Consider the following 19,249-nt stretch of genomic DNA (forward strand, 5'->3'; position numbering starts at 1 on the left):
GAGGCTGGGCCTCGGCCACCTTACCTGGTCCTGGCCCCAGGTGACCGCCCCACCTCGCAGAGCCAGGCCTGCGGGGGGGGGGGGGGGGGGGGCAGTCCTTTGACCAGGCCGCCCCAGGCCACAGCCGGTGGGAGCCACAGCCCAGGACAGGCAGCAGGTGGCGCCAGACGTCCAGCCGCAGGGGGGACTCAGGCCCTCCCACCTCGCCATGCCCCCCCTGCTCACCCCCTCCGCCCCCCCGTGGCACTCCGGCTCACATGCACACATTTAGGAGCATCCTGACCCCCGTCTCCAGGGACAGCCAGGTGGCAGGGGAGAGGCTGGAAGGTGGCTGGCTGGAATGTGGGGAGGGACACTGGGTGATCCAGGTAAATCTCCAGGAAGCGACCCCGACGACAGGGCTGGGTCCAGGGCTCCCTGGGGGCCTCCCAGCCCCCCATCTGTCCACCAGGAATGGCTGCTGCATGTCCCTGGCTGCTCCCGCTGGGCTGTGGACTCCAACCCCAAGGCTGGGCACAGCGGAGCTGCCGGGAGGAAAGGGCGAACGAGGGGCTTAGACACAGACCACTGTGGTCAGACGTGGTGCCTGAGCCGCAACATGCGGCGGAGGGGGCTGTGCCTTCAGAGCAGGAGGGGTCCAGGTGAGAAGACGCACAGGCAAGAGCACGGGCTGGATAAAGGGATTAGGATCCCCAAGAAGCTCTGGGGGCGGAGGGAATGAGGTGCTCAGAGGGCAGGGACAGAGAGGACGCTCAGGGGACCCAGTGGCCAGGCCCTGCCAGACTGACGATGGGTGAGGAGGGAAGTGGACAGTGCCCAGGCTTGTCAGCCACCCTGGTGCCAGGGAGTGACAGGGGAAGGGAAGAAGTCCCCCCCCCCCGCCCGCGGAAAGCCTTCTCTGCCTCCAGTTGCACCAGCTCAGACGGCCCCTGGCGTCGGACGCCTTCCGCCCGGGCGCCCGCTGTCCCTGAGACGGCGAAGTGGAACCTCCTCGGGCGCGCAAGCCGCACTTGGGCTCGAGCTGCAGAACCCCGGCCAAGATGACAGCTAGGGGACAGTGGAGTGGGGGGGCCCGGGGCACCCAGAGGAGGGTCCTGCCGAGCCCTGGCTGCTGCACGCGTGACCAGGAAGGGCCCCCCTTAGCCAGCCCCGCTGGGCCCCTGGCTGGGTCTGGAGCCTCCCCTGGTCCCTGGCCCAGGGTCTCGACCCTGGATCACGGAGGACCGTCCGAGTCTTCGCTGTCCTCCTGTCGGGCTGGCGCATTTGAGGGCCGCCTTGGTGTCCAGTCCCGTGTGCCCTGTGTGGCCGGCAAGAGCCAGTGGGGGGTAGCCTCTCACAGGGGGCGGTGGGCAGACTCGGGGGGCTGGGAAGGTGGTGCCTTATAGGGTCGGGGCCAGGCATCACGGGCGAGGGGCAGGGTGTGGACTCCCCAAGGGGTGCACTCGTGCTCTGTCAGGCGCGGACGGGCCTCTGCTAACCCCCAGACTTTGGACCTGGGGGGACGGGGCTGCAGCGGCCGTTGGCGTGAGGCTCGAGGCCTCCGGGAGAAACAGGGTGAACACTGGGAAGGCAGTTGGCCCAAGGATGGACACCTGAATAAGGGCTCCCCCAGAAGCCGTCCCGAGGGAGCCGGGCACAGGATGGGGAGCTCCCGGGCTGAGACAGAGCAGCAGGTGTTGAAGTGGCCTTGGAGGCTGGCCTGTGCCTGCAGCTGCTGATCAGCGTCCACGCCCCCGGCAAGGAGTTCTCGGAGGTCTCTTCGCAGGGAGGGGGGCTGAGTGACATGTCTGGGGCCTGGGGTCCAGGACGGAACCCTCTGGAAGGGCCCACAGGCTGCTGGATGGCAGGCCGGGAGTACCTCCTGGCCACGGCTCCACAGTCACGTCATGCACACCCTTCCCGGCCGATGCGCCCCACGACAGCGCCCACAGGCGCACGCCCTCCATCACCCAGTCCGGGGCTTTGGGAATGAACAGGGCACGACTCCAGATTCTCATCAGAACAGCTTTTATTGAAGCCGAGGTATGCATGCTGCAGCCTCCCGCCCACCTGGCCCGTGGCCCGGGGCCCCCGGAGTCACCTGCTGGGCATGGGGGCGGCCCTCCCGTGGGGACGTGTCGCTGGGCTCCTCGGGGAAGGCAGTAGGTTGTATAGTTATCTTCCGAGGGGGCAACATCACTGCCCTGAAACCACACAACCTACTACCTCACCCCGCCGGTGCCCGGGGTGCGGGAGGGTCCGCTGTCCCGCCCCTGCCCCATGCCCAGCCCCGGTCCCTGCCTGGCGGTTGGTGGCCACCAGAGCTGAGCCGGAAGGCTGGGCAGGCGCAGGGCAGGAGGGATAGTGCAGATGGCACACGTGGCACAGCCCACTCCATCCCCCTGCAAGCTGTGGGGGGCGGCATGTAGGAGCCCGTGTCCCCAGGGCCACGGTGCTCACAGAGCCTCCCCTAACATCCTGCCTGCAGTGCTGAGCGGCAGGGACGGGGCAGCCTCGGCCCCCTCCGTGGAGGTGCCATTGCTGACCAGAGGCCTGACGCTGAGCTGGGCAGGCTGGGGAGGGCGCTGGGGGTGTGCTGAGGTTCCCCCTGGGGGTCTGCCCTGCAACCCCAGCCTCGTCCTAAGTCCACGCTGCTCCTCCCGATGCCCACTGCTGGCCATGGGGATGGAGCCAAGGCCACAGTCCATACGCAGGGGGTGGGAGGGTGGGGAGCGGAGGCAGGCAGGGCAAAAACTGTCCCCTCAGTCCCCCCCAGCTCTCAGGAGAGGTAGGGGGACAGAAGGGTCGACTCTGAGCCCTCCCCTGCCCTGCACGCCTCACACAGTACCGTCTGCAATCCTCATTCGTCCCCATTTCGCAGAGGAGGAAAGTGAAGCCCAGGGAGGTCAAAAGACCTGCCCAAGGTCACACAGTGAGTGGAACCTCGGCCTGCCAGACCTAGTGCGCAGCAGCCACTGCCCCCGCCCCCGCGGCTGCTGCCCCTCCCCAACTGCACCTACATCCCTCCCCAGCCAGGGTCCTAGGTGCTGTCCATCGGCGATATTACAGCCACTTCAGGAAAGACAGTAGATTGTATAGTTACCCAGAGCAGGGCAGAGCCCCAAACTATACAACCTACTACCTCACCCCAAAGGGCCGTTGGTCATGGCACACGGACGGACGTCGTGGCTTCCAGAGGCGCCTCCTGGAGTGGGGGGGGGGCTGCAGGGCCAAAGGGCACGGGGAGCCGGGCAGGCAGGTGGGCAGAGGCCCTGGGCTGTAACCCCCGGAGCAGCCACGAAGGCGGGAGAAAACCACAAACCCAAACCCGAGGGAAAAAAAGAGAGAGATGTAGGGAGGGAGGGGCCAGGCCTTGCGGGAACTGTTGCAATGGCTGGATCACCCCCGTTGGGACAGGAGGGCCGTTATGTTCCCACGGGTAGTCTCCTGCCTTGGCGACACCGGGAGGAAGGCCACTGTTTGCTGGAAGCCAACGTGTGTCTAAAAGGCGCTGCAAGTGTCCCCCTGGCTACCCAGCCCCTCTCCGGCTGCCCCAGGACCCACTGGGGGCCTTAGGGCCTGCTCCCTCCACCCGCTGGACAGGCAGTGATGCCCTGCACATGCGCTCTGCTCAGCCTGCTGCCGCCCAGAGTGACCTGAGCGTCCCCACCTCAGCAGAGGCCACAGGACACTCTTCTTTCAGAAAAGGGACCTGACTCCTCTGGGGAAGGCACCTGGGGCAGAACTGGAGAGACCCTGGCAGGCTCTGCACTCAGGGCTCGAGGGCACAGCCAGCCTGGATCAGTGTCCACCACGGCCACCACCTTCCTGGGGGACCCTGAGGCAGAGCTGGTGACATAGATGCCACTCTCAACCCATCTGATAGGTGAGCACACCAGGGCCCAGAGACATAGCATCACCTTCACACCGTCACAGCTGGCAGGTGGCAGAGCCGAGATGAGGACAGTCTGCTTTCCGCCTAGTGAAGTAGTCCGAGTGCTCTGAGCTCCCCAGCCCCCGGCCCTCCTTCCATACCCCCCACGACACCCGCAGCAGGCTGCCTCCTCTGGGCAGGCCCCAGGCTGGGCAGTGCCGCAAGGTCCTTGCAGGCCCAGTGAGGCTGGGACTGCTGATCCTGTCTTGCAGTGACGATGGGCCGGGGGGTGGGGTCCTGGGCCCCCTGTCGGGGTCGGGGAGGGGGTCTGCTCTTGGGCCGTGCTGGGCGGGCCTTGCCCACTGCTGCAGAGGGAGGTCTCATGCCCAGGCCCGTAGGCAGGGGCAGCTGCCGCTCCCTGAACGAGCCCCGGGCATCCTGGAGCCCACCCAGCAGCTCTGTGAGGTGAGTGACTGTTAGACTCATTACTGGGGGGAAAACTGGGCCAAGGACCTGGCTCCCGGCCCAGGGGTCCCCCATGAACGCCCAGGGGACTCTGGGGGAGGGACCCTATGCCTGACCCAATCTCTGGGCTTCAGACTTAGCTGCTGAGACCCTTATGCCTGCACACTGCAGGGCCCTCCTGGCTCTGACCTCTGGTGCCAGCAGGGGGAGGGTGGCACGAGGCAGGGGGGGAGCCCTGCAGGTGGAGCTGGCTGCAAAGCCAGGCTGGCCTCCTCGCTGTGCTTCTCTGGGCGCATCTCATGCCCTCGAGGGCTTAGATTTCCTCACCGAGACATGGGGTCAGTGCAGGAGCTAGCCCTCAGGGCGTCTGGGTAGCACCAGGCCACCCTTAACCAGGGCTGGAATCCACGTGTGTGCCACTGCGCAGACTCTGACACCCCTTGCCTTGCAATCTGCACCTGCCTGTCCTCCCTAGGCCTGGGCTTTTGCTCCGAAGCCTTCCGTGCTAACCCCAGGAGGGCCCCAGCCCCAGCTGGAGACACAGACTGTACATCAGGCCAGCCCATGTGCTGGGCCCCCCAGGGTGGGGAGAGACGGGGAGAGAAGGGGAGGCTAGAAGGAGACACACACCGTGCTCCGCACTGGCTGTCACCACAAGCACCCCCTCCCGCGGCCTCCAGCTTCCCGCGGCCTCCAGCTCAGCCTGGGACAGGCCCATGTGCCCTGGTTTCCTTCACTGGGCCTTTGTTCTTGTTCTAGGCTAGACTCACCGTGCGGCATCTCATGTCGAGGATCGGTCCTGGGTGCGTTAGGACTGCATACGAGCGCTGGTTCACGGCTGGGCAGAGAAGGGGCTACCTCGAGCACTGCTGGCCCCAAAGGGCCCTGAAGGCAAGCAGGGCACCTGGACGGTGGGCCCCAGGGACAGAAGAGTCCTCACGTGCAGAGCAGGTCGGGGCTGAGCACTCCTCTTTCATTCAGACTCTGCAACAGAGCACATCACATCTCCTTTGGGCCACGGCCAGTCATGGTGGAGGCCAGAGGGAACCGTCAAAGGGGACGGTGTCCACGAGTGCAGCATGTGCACATTGTGGGCATCACTGGGGGAACCTGCTGAAGGGTGGCAGGAGGAGGAGAGACACAGCTGAGGGCAGAGGACACAGCCTGGGCAGAGGTTTGGCGGTGGGACCATTAGATCTCTGCCTAGGACCCCCATGTCTGGTGGCAGGACCTGGAGACGAACAGGAGGGACACAGCTCTGACCACATCCCTCCTTGCTCTGAAGTCTCCAGAGCAAGGACGGTCGGAGAGGCGTGCGGTGGTGCCAGGGGCCATCTGGGCCATCCTGCGAGCCCCCCTGGGGTGCACCCACACTGAGGCTGGGGCAGCAGACCCGCTCACCCGTCTCCCGCAGGATGGCAGGGCGAGGACCCTGTGGGCTCAGGCCGGGCGGGAAAGAGCAGGCCAGACTGTGGGGGTGCACTCACTGAGAGGAAGGCCAACTGTGGACAGGAGCCCCCAGATCAGCACCACTTCTTGACCTGTTCGGGATTTATAAAAAAAGTAACCAGCGTCAGGATTGGGAGAGGCCTCAGCCATGCCAGAAGCCATGCCAGAGCTCTGTGTCTCCTCCCCAGACGTGCCCCACCAGCCCGCGAATCCCATGCTCCCTGCAGGGGCCTGGAGAGGAGCCTCCGTGGCCACCTTGGGCTGCACAGCTCTGGCTCAGAGACGACGGAGACCCGGGCCTTGTCTTTGGATGGTCAGGGCCGCTGATGTCCCAGTGCTGGGTGGCTAATGCCACATCAAGCTGCACGGACGCTCTGGGGCCTGGAGTTAGGAGGACCCAGGAGTGGGGAGACAAGCTCCCCGCTTTACAGAGAAGGCTCTGGCCAGGCCAAGGCTCTTGCCCCGTGGCAAGCAAGGCCTGGGATCCTCCCGAGGGCAGAAATCCCAAGGAAGGGGCTCCCAAGACCTGCCCGGAGGCCTCAGCCAGGGCTCGCTTGATCGATCGTGACCCCACCTAGCTCTGGCCCATTCCAGCCAGATGCCCACCCAGGACTTGCAGGACGGAGGGGAGACGGCAACACGGATCCTCAAAATAAAGGACACGGGTGTAAGACACGCACACGGCGGAGCGCTGACCACCTGCAGGGCATGGAAGCTGAACTCGGGATGCTGCACGTGGGGCCCGACCCACGGGACCTGTGCCTCTGCTTCTTCCCACCGAGTCCCTGCCCGGTGCCGGCCCCCCAACCCTCCTCAGCCCGTCTCTGTCCTCTGCCAAGGGCGACCACCCCAGCTGTTCCAGCTTCCTGCCCACGAGGGCCCTGTCTCCTGTCTGGACACTGGGGAGGCCCCCAAGGGGCGTCCCAGCTCTGCCCCAGCTCAGGGACCAGCCGTACTCTCTGGGGCCCCAGGCCTCCTGCCCGGAAGACCCAGCACTGCGGCAGGTGGTGTGGCAGGTGGGAGAGGTGCCCGTGGTCGTCGGCGGCGTTCCTCTCTCCCGGGGGCCTGGGCGGGTTCCCTGCACACCTGCTGCATTATTTCTCTCGGTGACCAGGAAGCAGAGATCGTGACCCCCAGCAGGGTCCCCACTCTGGCTTTGCCTATACCAAGAAGGGGTTCACGCAAAATGTGGTTTTCTTTAGCCAACAACACGGGTTTTTTGGGAGGTGAGGGTGAGGACTTCCATTTCTGGGTCTCTGGCCCATCTGCGGAGACATTTCTGAGTGAGTGGGGTACGGCCCCGACTTGGGGTGTCCGAGGTGGAGGGGCAGATTTGCTGGGCCTTACCTGCCCCACATTCCCAGGGACCAGCACAGGCCTAGGCCTGGGGAGGACCCTCTTTTTCTTGGGGGAGATGGCAGGAATCCTGAGACAGAGCCAAGGGGACCCTTCCCAGTCAGCCCAGATGACGGCTGGCAGGGGTGGCAGTAACGCCCCATGGAAGGGGCTCCCCGAGCAGGGCCGCCGGGGCGTGAGAACTCGGCAGTCGCCCTGCCAGCCACCAGACCCGGTCCTGCAGTGTCCGCCTGCGGGCAGGGCGCTGGGCAGCCCCGGGTGGGAGGAGCCAGGCCAGCCGGGGACAGGTGTGTGGGAGGCCTTAGTGGGCAGGTGGCCCTTTCAGGGCCGGGTGGATGTCTGGAGTGAGAGAGGCAGACAGACGGTGTCACCCCGCAGTCACCTTGGGCTTGGCTCGGGGCCACCGAGAGCCGGGAACCCCCCCTCCGGGGCCGCCCCCCACTGCCGCCCCGATTGGGTTTCTCCCCATAAAGCGGCCAGTGTTTCTGCTCGGCAAGCCGTGCCAACAATGGAGTCTGGGAAAAAGACGTGGGGGTGGCATCCGGGGGCCCTCGGCGGGGGACGGGTCTCCCTGAAAACGCAGCCCATAAAGCTAAGGAGGTAGCAGCCTGATCGACTCAGGCCGGGGCCGTGTGCCCACCGTGGGCCTGGCACGGCCAGGAGGCGGGGAGACTCCCACCCCGGAGCGCATGATCTACACGGCGCCCAAACTCAGCAACTGAGACAAATACTGTCAAGTTCTTAAAAACCAACACAAAAACATCCACGGTGTAAAAACCTCAAACCTGAAGACAGAACGGACCTGGGTGCTGACTTCTCCTGCCTCGGGCCCCAGCAGCACCAGCCCAGGGCCCCGCTGCCCCCAGCAGCACACCTCAGGGTTGGAGTAGCCAAACCGGATCGGGAATCCAAATTTCTCTGGCGCGAGGCTCCTCCCAGAGCCCCACGTACCCCTGGGTGCTTCAAGCCATGCGGGTGGGGAACTGGCACCTCCAGACCAGAGCCCCCGTGCCAGCCCCCCACGGGTCTGGACAGACCCCAGCGCTCCGTGTCTTGGGGCCCGAAGTGTTCCCTTGTGCACCCTCCCTATGCAGCTGCCCACCCCCCACCACGATAGGCACCTCCACAGCCTGTGTCCGACGCTCCAGCTCCCCGCTTTCCTGTGCCCAGGGACCTCCGGGCTGGCCTAGTGAACGCCGCTCCCCAGGGTCGGGGCCAGGCCCGCAGGGGTGCCTGGAGCCCAGAGAAAGGCCAGGCACACAGGTGGCAGCCCTTGGGGAGCCAGGGCACAGGCTCCAGCCGGGTAGGCTGACACACCGGCATCCGTGGGGGCCACGGGCCTGGGGGAGGAAGGGACACCTGGCTCCGAGGTCCCCTGGGTCAGGGTTCCAACCTCTGCTGTGGCTCCAAGCAATGATAAGCATTGGGCGAGCCAGCACCTCTGGCCTCAGCTGCCCTTGCAAGTGGGACAAGGATGCCGGGGCCATCAGGAGGATGCTGGGGGTGCCTCCGTGCCTGGGACAGGGTGTCCGCGGGGGTGGGGGGAGCTGGGACTCCCAAGGGAGAGGCAAGCACGCAGAGCCCTCTGTGATCCCGTGGGCATCTCCGCATGGTGTTCATCGTTGGGCAGCAGCACTAACCTCAAGGGCGAGCGTGCATCTGAAATGTTCTCCATTTAGGCTGCAGCCTGGGTTGCGAGACGAGTGGCGGCGGGCACGGGAGGGCACCAGATGCACACCTGTCATTAACAACGTCTGGCAGGGACCCCGCCCCAGCTGCAGCAGTCCCCCCAGACGGTCATTCTGCCGAGGGGCTCCACGTTCCCCCAGGAGCTGGTGCGTCTGGCCTGGCGCGTGGCCACCACCTGGTCCCAAGGGCTTTCCTGGGGGGAGCCAGGGTATGAGTAAACCTCACTTCATGGTGACAGAACGTTCTCTCTGGGAACCGCAAGGAGAGCGCATCTGGGAAGGGCCTGGGGCAGCGTCCAGCAAGCCTCCCCACCTCAAGGGCCGGGCTGGGCCACAGGTGTCTGGGGAGGCCCCAGCCGGCTCCACGCGTGCTCTACTGGGTGTCCCCTGACGGGGTGGAGGTGACCCTCAGCCATGGCCAGGGCTGCCCCCGCTCAGCCTGACACGACTCCCTGGGAAACGGCTTTAGCCCCTTTAAAAGGCACATGCTGTCCTCGAACGCCACTCCCGGCCACTCCTGGGGCCAGACAAGGAAATTTCTATGATCCCCCTCTAGGAGGCAGGCGGCCCCTCAAGGACCTCGTCGTCCTAGGGTCCGCGAGCCCTGCCCGCTGCTCCCGCCACCTGCCAGGCGGCTGTGGCCCCACTGCCCGGGGCTGGCTCCAGAGACGGCGGCGTGTCCTCTGGGCCGCTCCGCGGGTCCCTGCGGCCGAGACTCCCGGGATGCTGCGCGGCCTCCGCCTGCGGCGCCGTGGGGGCTACTACCCCGCTCCCTGGGCGCGCGCAGAGCAGGAGCCGAGCCGGAGGCTGGAGGCGGGGGCTGCTCCCAGCCCTGGGAGGTGCTCCAGGAAGTGGGGCCTGCGGACACAGGACGGCGCAGGGCGCGGCGGGGCCCGGCCACGGGGATGAGGAGGCTCCGCTGGCTCCAGCCCGTGAAGCCGGCTGCGAGCGGCCCTCGGCCGGGGCTCACGTCCAGGAGGCCCCGTCCCGCGCCCTGAGGACAGGCCCGAGCCGCGTCCAGCCCGGAGCGCAGGCCTGAGCCGGGTCCTCTCCCCGCGGGGCCGGAAGGGAGCGGGTCCTGCTGCCGGGGTCCGGGAGCCCCCCCCCGGGGGCCGCGTCATTTCCAGAACTGTCCGAGCAGCTCGGTGGCTGCCAAGGACTCCCTCCAGGAGCATGGCTTTAATTACAGCTCCTCTGGGCTCTGCTCGCAGCATCTCCGTCTGCTGGGCAGGGAAGCCCGGGGGGCGGCGAGGGGGCCGGGCCGGGTGAAGGGCCGGGGTTCCCGGCTGCCTTGCCAAGACGCGCCGGTGCCAAGCCCAGGGCGGCCGCGGCCAAGGCCGGGCTGGGGCGGGGGCCGCTGCTGGGCTCCGTCCAGGCCACTCGGGGCAGCCGGGCGGGCAGTGGTCTCCCTCCTCCCGCCGCCCGCCGCCGCCCGCCGGCCTCACACAAAATGGCGGAGGGCTGCCGCGGCCATTTTGTGCAGCCCGGGAAGACAAAGGCCGCGGCGGCGGGCGGGAAGGAGGACCGTCCACTCCTGAAGCGCGGCCTCCCGCCGGGCGCGGAGGTCCAGGAGGGCCTGGCCAGAGGCGGGCGGCAGTGCCCTCTCCGGAGCCTGCCTCCTGCCCCCGCCCCCCGAGCTCCCTCACCCCTTGGGGGAGCCCGGGTGGTCCTGGGGACGACCTCCCGCCCAGGGCGGCGGCCGCACTCGAGGGGACACGGAGACGCAGGGCTGAACGGAGGCGCCTGCAGGACGAAAATCCTCCTGTGCCCCAGACCCTCAAAGGGCGGTCTTCACCGGCGCCGGCGGGGTGGCCGCTGAGCAGATGGCCCGAGGGCTGCCCTGCATTCCAGGGACATCCCAGCACATCCAGCCTGCGGGCCGGGCTGGCAGCCTGTGCCCACCCGCCGCCGGCAGGCGCACGGACAGCTGGCAGGACCGGCCATGCCAGGGCAGTGCCAGGGACACCGGGCAGGCCGGCTCCAGGGACGCCGGGCCGCACCCCTTCCCGAGCTCCTGTGGCACCAGAGGCCCTGCCTGATGGGGGCCCCAAGCCGGCCACGTCTCAAGCCTCAAGGGCCCTGTTCTGAATCTGCCGGGTGACAGCCCACCCCTGGTCTGTGTCCCTCTGGGGACACAAGGAACTGTCCCAGCAAACACCCGCCAGACCAGAAGCCTCCCTGGAGCACAGCGTGCTCGGCAACCGGGAGGCACCAAGAGCCCGTGTCTCTCTGACTCTGCCCTGCCCGTGGTCTCCACGTCTTTGGGCTCACTCAGAACCCCAGACGTGCGGCAGCGACCAGCAGGACTGCTCTGGGGGCCTCGGGTCCAGCCACAGGCCGCCCCTCCCCGCCTGCGCCCAGTGAAAACCCGAGGTTGAACCAATCCCACTTTACAGACCAGCAGACTAAGACCAGGGGGTCGTCAGGGCCTGGCTCTGGCCGAGGCTGGTGCGCGGCTCCTGAAGGGCACTGGGTCCAGGGAGAGCCCAGGCCCACGTCAAGTTACAGGAGAGAGTGGAATCGGGAGGGAAGCCCAACCCTTCCTGCCATGGGGACGCACGTGGTCTGGAGGGCAGGTGCCACGGTCCCTCTTGCTTGTGTGACCACAGCTGTCCTGACAACCAGCTGAGCGTGACAAGGTGCTGTCCTCACTGAGGACCGCTCCTCGGGGCAGCTTCTCCTCGGGAGCCACCCCAAGGGGATGAGAAGGACTCACTGCCCTGGTTCAAGTCCCCACTTGCCCGAGATGGCTGCAAACGTGCGTACCACTGCCAGGGCATATGCTTCCTATTGGAAATGGGGCAAATGCAAACAGCCTGCACCGGCCACGTGCCGGGCACCAGCCTGAGCCCACCGTGCTGAGTGCCAGTCAGTCCCCATTACGGCCAGACCTGCAGAGCACGAACAACCACAGAGAGGCTAAGTTACTCTCCCCCACACGCAGCCAAGACAGCCGTCATCCCGTCCTGTGCTCCAGGCACAAGGGAACAGAAACCCACAGACGTCTCCATTTACTGAGCCAGGTGACTCGGTTGCTAAGGGGTGGACCCCTCTGTGCTAGGTGACCCAGGTAAGCCCCACATCAGAGACCTTCCCTCTCTCTTCCTCGAGATGACAGCAAGGCCATTCTGGGTCCCCCGGGTCTCCAAGGCCAGCCAGGCGAAATGGACTCGTGTTCTCAGACAAGAGCAGCTCGGATCCAGGCGTGCTGGAGCCGACAGGAGCTCGTGCTTCCCCACCCAGAGCTGGCCTGCTGACCCTCCAGCTCCACGGTCAGCGGGGAATAAGGCCTCCAACCAGGGAGATGCCCGAGGCCAAGTGTCCAGCCGAGCGCAGACAGGGGAGGGAACCCAGGGCAGCACAGATGGCAGCCCCAAGCACTGCCAGCCCCACCGGTCTGGGAGCCTCTTGGTTTCATTCCAGCGAGAAGACTCCTCACCCCGGGCACCATTCCATGGAGGCCCTGAGCTGGAGGCCCCGTCCCCAGCCTCCTGTCCACCCCCCCCCACCCCACCCCGCCGGAGGCTGCCTTTCAGGACCCAGCAGCCCAACATGGCAGAAAGGCCACCCGCTCCTGGATCCCAGACGCATTTCTGCCCCTGAGCTGGCTGGGGCCAGGCCCCGGCCCCGCCGCCCCTTGACCTCCCGGAGCATATGCTCCCCCGGGGCACCCACCCAGCAAGGCCGTCAGCACAGCGATGGCTCTTAGAGGAGGGGCGTCCGGCTCAGGGCCTGGCACACTCACAGGCACCGAATCGAAGGTAGCCATGTCGGGGGGCAGCTGGCAGGGCAGGCCCTCCTTGCCACCGGCCCGAGAGGGTTCGCCCGGCGCCTCTCCCCGCACGTTTCAGCATTAACTATCCCCAGCCAGAGTGCTGCTCAGACTCGGCGAGCAAGCACTGAGCGATGCCCATCATTCCGCATCTTGTCAACATTCTCACTGGGACAAAAAGACCGAGTGCAGAGTGTTCTCAAGGCCCTAATTTCTATCTGGTAAATAAAGGCTGTGCTATCTGGGCACCGGGCATTAGAATGAACTGCTGCCCTCCTCGGCCGTGGGCACCACACACGGGTCAGCCTCGGAGCAGTGGCTCTGCCGTGGGGCGTCAGGCCCGTCCACACCAACCTCTGAGGAACAGGGCAGCCTGTCTGTCCACACCGTCTGTCCACAGGAACCTGGGGTGCTGGGGACGGCGGGGCCACATCCCTTCAGAGAACCAGCTGCCACTGGGTGCTGAGCAGAGGCGCGCGGCTCCTGTCCTACCGGGCGTGGGGGAGGCAGCAGGGGCTTAGCACGGCCAAGGCCCCAGAGATGGAGGGAGCCTCCCCTGCGCAGACCTCTCCCCACCCCGGGCCACATCCAGGCCGACTTCAAGGACAACGATACTGAGTCAGTTCAGACACAGATCCCACCAACCGAGTCACTGCTCCCCATAAACCTCTGGCATCTCCCAGCTCAGCATCCCGAAGGGGCTCCATCATCCCGATGACCCTCCGGGACCACAGATGAGGCCAGAGCCGAGCTCTTCACGGCCCCTGGCCTCCGTTTCTGGCTGCACAGAATGGAGACGATTGGCTGCACCTTGCTGGTCCGCTGGGCCGTGGGAGGGCATGTGTGCACGCAGGAGGGGTGGTCCTCCCCTCTGGCCCTGAGCATGTTCTCACACCTGTGGCAACTGGGCTGTACGGTCATCCTGCTGCCTGAGGACAGAGTAAGCACCTACTGCATGCACTGGCCTTGTCTTCTGTCCACCGCACGGTATGGGGAATACGGGTCCTGCCCTGGGAGAGTCCCCCCACCCCCAGGCCTGTCCTCCACCCAGGCAATTCCCCACCTGTCCTGGGCCTCGGCGGCTATGCACGGACCCCGTTCCCCTGGCCCCAGAGCCCTTCTAGCACCCCAGGTGGGCTGGCCCTGCCTCCTTGGACCCCCACGCGTTCCTGGGGACGCACCCCTGTGGCCTCCGCTCAGGGCTTGGAGGCAGGACCCAGCTGCACATACTGGTGCCTGCCCTGCAGGAGGGTGTACCTCCGGGGGCTTTGGGGGATTTCACAGTGGACCCCCAGGAAAGAACCTAGATGGCTTTGGGCAGAGCCCCGCGGGCCCTGGGGACATCTGGGACCAGCTGCACCCTCAGGTCCATTTCCCCAGCGACAGCACCCCCAAGCTCCTTGGCCCTCTGCTCAATGTCGTCTCTTACCCGTGCCGTGCCCTGCCCTGCTTTCTCTCTGCCTCTACTCTGTTCTTCCCCTTCCCCTGTTACCCGCCCTCGGTCCCCTTTTCCCTCTGTCCCATGGCCTTTGTGGGCCTCCCCCTCTCCCCAACCCAGTTCCACCCCCACCCTGGGCACCGGCTGGGGTAGGCTCTGCGTGCAGACACAAAAGCCCTGGAGGCAGCATCTGCAGAGTCTTGCGGGCAAGCTGGACCTGTAAACACATGAGGCCCAGATGGCAGAGGGCTCCTGAGCCCAGACGCAACAGCCTGGGGTCCTCTCCACATGGACCTGGGGGGCAGGTCTGCCCTGGCCATGGCAACAGCGGGGGAGGGGAGGGGAGGGGACGCCTGTCTGGCCCACATGGCCCCACCGACTCCCCAGGAGCCTAGCATCAGCCAAGTGGGCCCTGCCGCCTGCATGGGGCGCCGGGCTCTCAGGGGAGGAGCAGGGTGTGTGCAGGGGGCTCCGAGCACAACAGGCCGCCATTAGGGCCATGGGGCTGCCGGGAGAGGGAGTGGCAGGCCAAGGGCCTTCTCACCTGCTGAGCCCCTGAGCTCTGTGCACTCCAAAGATACTCCCGAGCAGTCCCCAGCAGCTGGCCCGAGCTCTCCCACCATGGACTCCCGAGACAGATGGCTCCTTGCAAAAGGAGCTTCACGCAACTTCTGTGCAGAAGGGAGCCACAAACACGGGCCTGAGTCCAGCTTCCTGGGGTAAGAGACCTGGGCAAGCCCCTGACTTCTGGCAGAACTTGGTCCCTCAGCTACAGAAAGAGGCTGGAGGCAGGTCAGGGCCGAGGCTGGAGCAGACCCAGCGGAGCCTGTGCAAATGTGCGGGCAGTGCCCAGCTGGCTCCTCGGTGCTCTGCAAGCCCTGTGGGTGTGTGCATGTGTGTGTCCCATCCCCAGGGTGGTACCTGGGGAGGGAGCAGGGAGCCCTGACTTGCAAGATTAGAAATGCTGCACTGACCTGAGGGAGGCACGGTCGTCTGAGCTTCAGGGCTCTGCTGCAGAACAGGGTGGCTGGAAGAAGGTATGAGTCCTGGAAGGAGAGACAGAGAGAGAGACACCGGGTCTCAGGAAGGAGACCCCAACTGCGCGGGCATGCAGCACCCGCCCACCCTGCCCTGAGACCCTGGGAGGCCACTGCAAGGACCCCAAGGGCCATGAAGCTGCTGCATCGGTGTGACTTCACGCCCAAAACACTGGCAAGGACACACCCCAGTTTTCTGGGGGCATCCATCCCCAGGGGGCCGCAGCTGGCGGCAGGTGTAGGGGCAGGACCCGGAGCCAGAGAGACGCAGGTTCAAAATCAGACTCGGCAAGGCCTCATGGCTTGGCCGGGGCCCCTCGCTGCCTCTCTCCCAACCAAGGCATTTAGGGTTGGGGAGAATCAGATGACGCAGTGTGGGAGGCGTTCAGGAGGATGAGAGAAACACAGCTGTGCTGAGCGTGAGCGCGCACCCTCCCCGCCCCCTGCCCTCGCCCAGGGCCTCAGGGTGTCAGGGAGCGTAGGCACCAGGCGGCTCTCTCGGCATCCCCAGCATGACCGTTGCAGATGGTGCTCCCTGAACACTACTTCCTGCAAAGGACAGTCTTTTCCTCTTTGCTTGGGCTGCTAGGATGCTCAGCGCTGAATTCACAGGTCTTCACCAACAACCGGAGACTTCTATGTGACATGGCTTCTTTTAGGGCTACCTTCAATTTTCCCTTTGCCCTAATTTCCTGTTTATTTTTATTTTCTGCATTGTCTATATTGCTCTAAACTCTAACAGAGGTATATGTATTTTCATATTTGTGTGTATTTATTTGTTTATTTATTTATTTATTTATTTGTTTGTTTATTTATTTATTTATTTATGTGACAGAACATAATATCTAACATCTCGGTCCCCTGTCCACCCATATGATCAGTGGGGGCTATGTGTGTACGCTTCATCTTGCAAGTAGTGGATTAGGACTGATCCTAAGCCAGAACCCCCACTTCTTGGCCAGAAGAGGCTCCCTCTTCTGCTCCTACTGATACCTGGTGGGGCCAGGGCACACAGGAAGAGGTCGGGATGCCTCTTTTGCAAATGCAAAAACAGAATCCCAGGGAGAAGCCATGGTTTCCCCAAGACCACACAGCAGCGAAGGCCAGGTAGGTCTGTGACCGAGGAGGTCTGACCTGGAAACTGCGGCTTCGTCCCCTGCCCTGATGTGGGCATTCCCGTGAGCCCTCAGGGTTGGCGAGGCTGCCCCCAGGCTGACCCCGGCGATGGAGGTGCTGTCCTTGGACATTGCAAAAGGCACGGACAGAGAGCCTCCGGCTCTGCTGCCCCACACGGCACCTGCTATGGGCAGGAGGCTCCCCACCCTGTTGTTGTGCAAATGGACCATGACCCCCACACAGAGCTGCTCAGATCTTCAGATCAGGGTGCAGACCTCCCCCTACTTGGGTGTCTCCCCAAGGTCATGAAACTAACCCGTGGCCGTAGCAGGCCTGGGTTCCTGGGATACGGAGCCTCTCCTTGCTGCCTCAGAGATGCAGTCAACTAGGCCCCTGGCCACACAAGCCCCCAGTCTGCCTCGACCTACCATCTCATCTCACTTATTAGCACCAGCACACGTAAACCTGAAATAATGAATGTAGGGAACTGGACCATGCTGAGCTCGGCAGAGGGAGGGGCCAGAAAAGCACCACGGTGGCCAAACACCGGGAGGGTCTCCTGCCTTTCAGTGAAGCATAAACCACTGTGCTTCCTGGGTGCCCACCGTGTGCAAGACTTGTGTCCCGTCCCCTGGCCCTCTCAGTGAAGCCACGAATGCTCTGGGATTTATTGTGTGTCCCCAACACTCCCCCAGGAGGAACTGCCGCCCCAGCCTTACGGACGAGCAGACCGAGGCTCTGTAGGAGCCTGTCCAGGAGGACGGCTCACAGCTGGGGGGCTGGGCGTGCCCATCCCTTGGCACCACCGCAGGTGGCAATGGCCCAGAGCTCGCTCAGGAGAGTCTCTGTGCCAAACTCGGCCCTCCCTGATTCCATCTGCTTGGAGGGGGCGAATCAGAGCACTCAGGCCGCAGGGCAGACAGAGGACGCACTGAGAGGCGATGGCACACAGCAGGCCAGGGAATCCTTGGCTCTGCTCCTCACTCCTGGTCCTGGAGCAGGGTCTCATTCACCTGCCCAGGACCAAGCTAATCCCTCAGGAACTCTGGGCAGGGTGGGCCTGGCTGCAGACTGGGGTCTGCAGGGCTGGTGCTGGGCTCTTTTGAAAGATGGGCTTGTGTTCCCTTCCTGGCCAGGCCGCCCACCTCCCGGGCTGCCTCCCTGCCCTGGCCCAGGGCAAAGACCATCTACCTGGGCTAGGTGGTCCTGGAGTGTCTCCCGAAGTCCACGATGGGTTCTGGCTCCTTGGGAGTGGTCTGGGAGGGCTCACGTTCTGGAAGACACAAGGTGACCAAGGAGTCAGCGGCACAGGCCTGCTGGCACATGGCCTTGGGAGGGAAGGGGGCTCGCTGTGACCCTCCCCTGCCTCTCATTCACCCTGCACAACCGCCTGCAGATGGGCCCAGCCCACCACTCACAGCAGGCAAGGCGCCCAGGTGCCCGGGTTACAGAACCAAGGAAAGCCTCGTCTGACCGCCCTCCTCCCAGCCCTGACCTGGACTCCCACCTGAAACCAAACCCCAACCACTGGCTTCCTTAAATCCCAGCCATGCACATCTCCAGTGTCTGCAGGGGAAGGGAGCTGACGGCGTGTGGCACCTGGTGCCACACCACGGGGTGGCCCTTTGCAGTGCCTCAACCCCCTAGCTCCAGACCCACATTGGCTCCTACCCTTCCCTGGGCCCCGAATGTCCTCCTGCTGTCAAAGGCCTCGTTCCTACCCATCCTTTAGGTCCCTCTTCCAGGGATGCCACCTGGGTCACAGACCTCCCCCGCTCTGGTGGTAGCCAGGCTGGGGGTCCCCTGAAATTAGCTCATGGATTCTTATGCTGCCTGTCCCTGCCAAGGCTGGCAGCTCGGCAGCAGCAGTGACCAGCTCCTACGCAGCTGCGTGCACCGTGGCCTAGCACAGTGCCCGGCACCCAGGAGGCACCCAGGATGACGGGGAAGCGCCCCCCTACTATTGGAACAATGTCTCTAGACAGGACTCCGGGTCTTTTCCCAATGAGCCAGCAAGAGAACAGCCCGAGACCGACGGAGCGGGAACACCAGGCCCTGAGGTCCTGATGGCGTCTGCCCGGTGACTCCCAGGCGGGGCTCTTGCTCCTGCCCTGCCTCCGGCTCAGGCTTGCATCTGGGGTCCAGGCTTCCCCAAAGCAGGACTGGCTCCCTGCGCGTGAGGACAGAACGGTAGACCCGGACCCAGGCCCGACTCACCGCAGAGAGGAACCAGGCTGGGCTGCAGCGGGACCCACTCTGCCTCTGGCCTAGGCTGAGCGGGAACGGGTAGCTGGGAGGAAGGCACTGAGGCTCCCCTTCCGCACCGTCTGTGAGCGCCCCCGGGGTCCTGACCACACCCATGCAAGGTGGAAGGCTCCTGCAGATCCCCAGGGGCAAGCAGGCTCGGTCAGGAAAGCAACCTTCCCTGGACCCGTCACCCGGACCCGTCCCACCCGGAGCAGGAGTCCCTGGCGCTGAGTTACCCAGTTGTCACCGGCTGGCTCACAGCCCTCCCTGTCAGGCCTCTGCCTGGGGCTCATAAGGGCCCGGAAGCAGGAGGGGACCTACTGGTAGGTCCCCGGATGTGCTTGGACTCCCAGCCCCCAAATGCTGGGTGGAACCCCAACAACACCCCTGAAGATGGGGGCCTACAGGAATGTGAGCCCGACGCGCTGTCTGTACACAGTGTGGACTCAGGGCCCCGAGTCACACAGTGCTGGGTTCTAATCCTGCTTCCCCTCTCACTGCCTAGAGCCTCTCTCACCCTTAGACTCCCTACCTGCAGGACGGGGCTTCTGGGATGGAGCACCTCACCACCTCATTTTATAGGAGGGAAGCATCCCCGAGAAGTGACTGCCCGGAGGCAGCACAGCCCTGGCCTGGCCGGCTGGGACGCCCCTGCCCCTGCCCCCCGCCTCTCCTCCCAGCACAACGGAGCCCCGGCGTGCACGGGTGTTTAATGACCCCAGGCCCATCTGCCTGAGCCCGTAGGATGGGCAGGTCAGGAAGTCCCCTGAGCGAGGGCGTCTCCGATGCCCTCACCTGGAGTTGATGGGACAGCACACCGGGGCCTGC

At 65.1% G+C, this 19,249-nt stretch overlaps 1 long non-coding RNA gene across 2 annotated transcripts in view; it reads right to left on the reverse strand.

The window, feature by feature from the left end:
* Positions 1-1,990: 1,990 nt before the first annotated feature.
* Positions 1,991-19,249, reverse strand: part of LOC144323530 (uncharacterized) — a 40,258-nt gene continuing 22,999 nt past the window's right edge. For both annotated transcript variants that reach the window (XR_013388933.1, XR_013388934.1), the window contains exons 3-6: positions 17,366-17,447; positions 14,996-15,067; positions 14,566-14,692; positions 1,991-5,859 (exon numbers count right to left, since the gene is read on the reverse strand). This is a non-coding gene — a long non-coding RNA (uncharacterized LOC144323530). The remainder of the gene's footprint in view (positions 5,860-14,565; positions 14,693-14,995; positions 15,068-17,365; positions 17,448-19,249) is intronic.

This window comes from Canis aureus, chromosome 11 (assembly GCF_053574225.1).
Source record: "Canis aureus isolate CA01 chromosome 11, VMU_Caureus_v.1.0, whole genome shotgun sequence".
Lineage (NCBI taxonomy): Eukaryota > Metazoa > Chordata > Mammalia > Carnivora > Canidae > Canis > Canis aureus.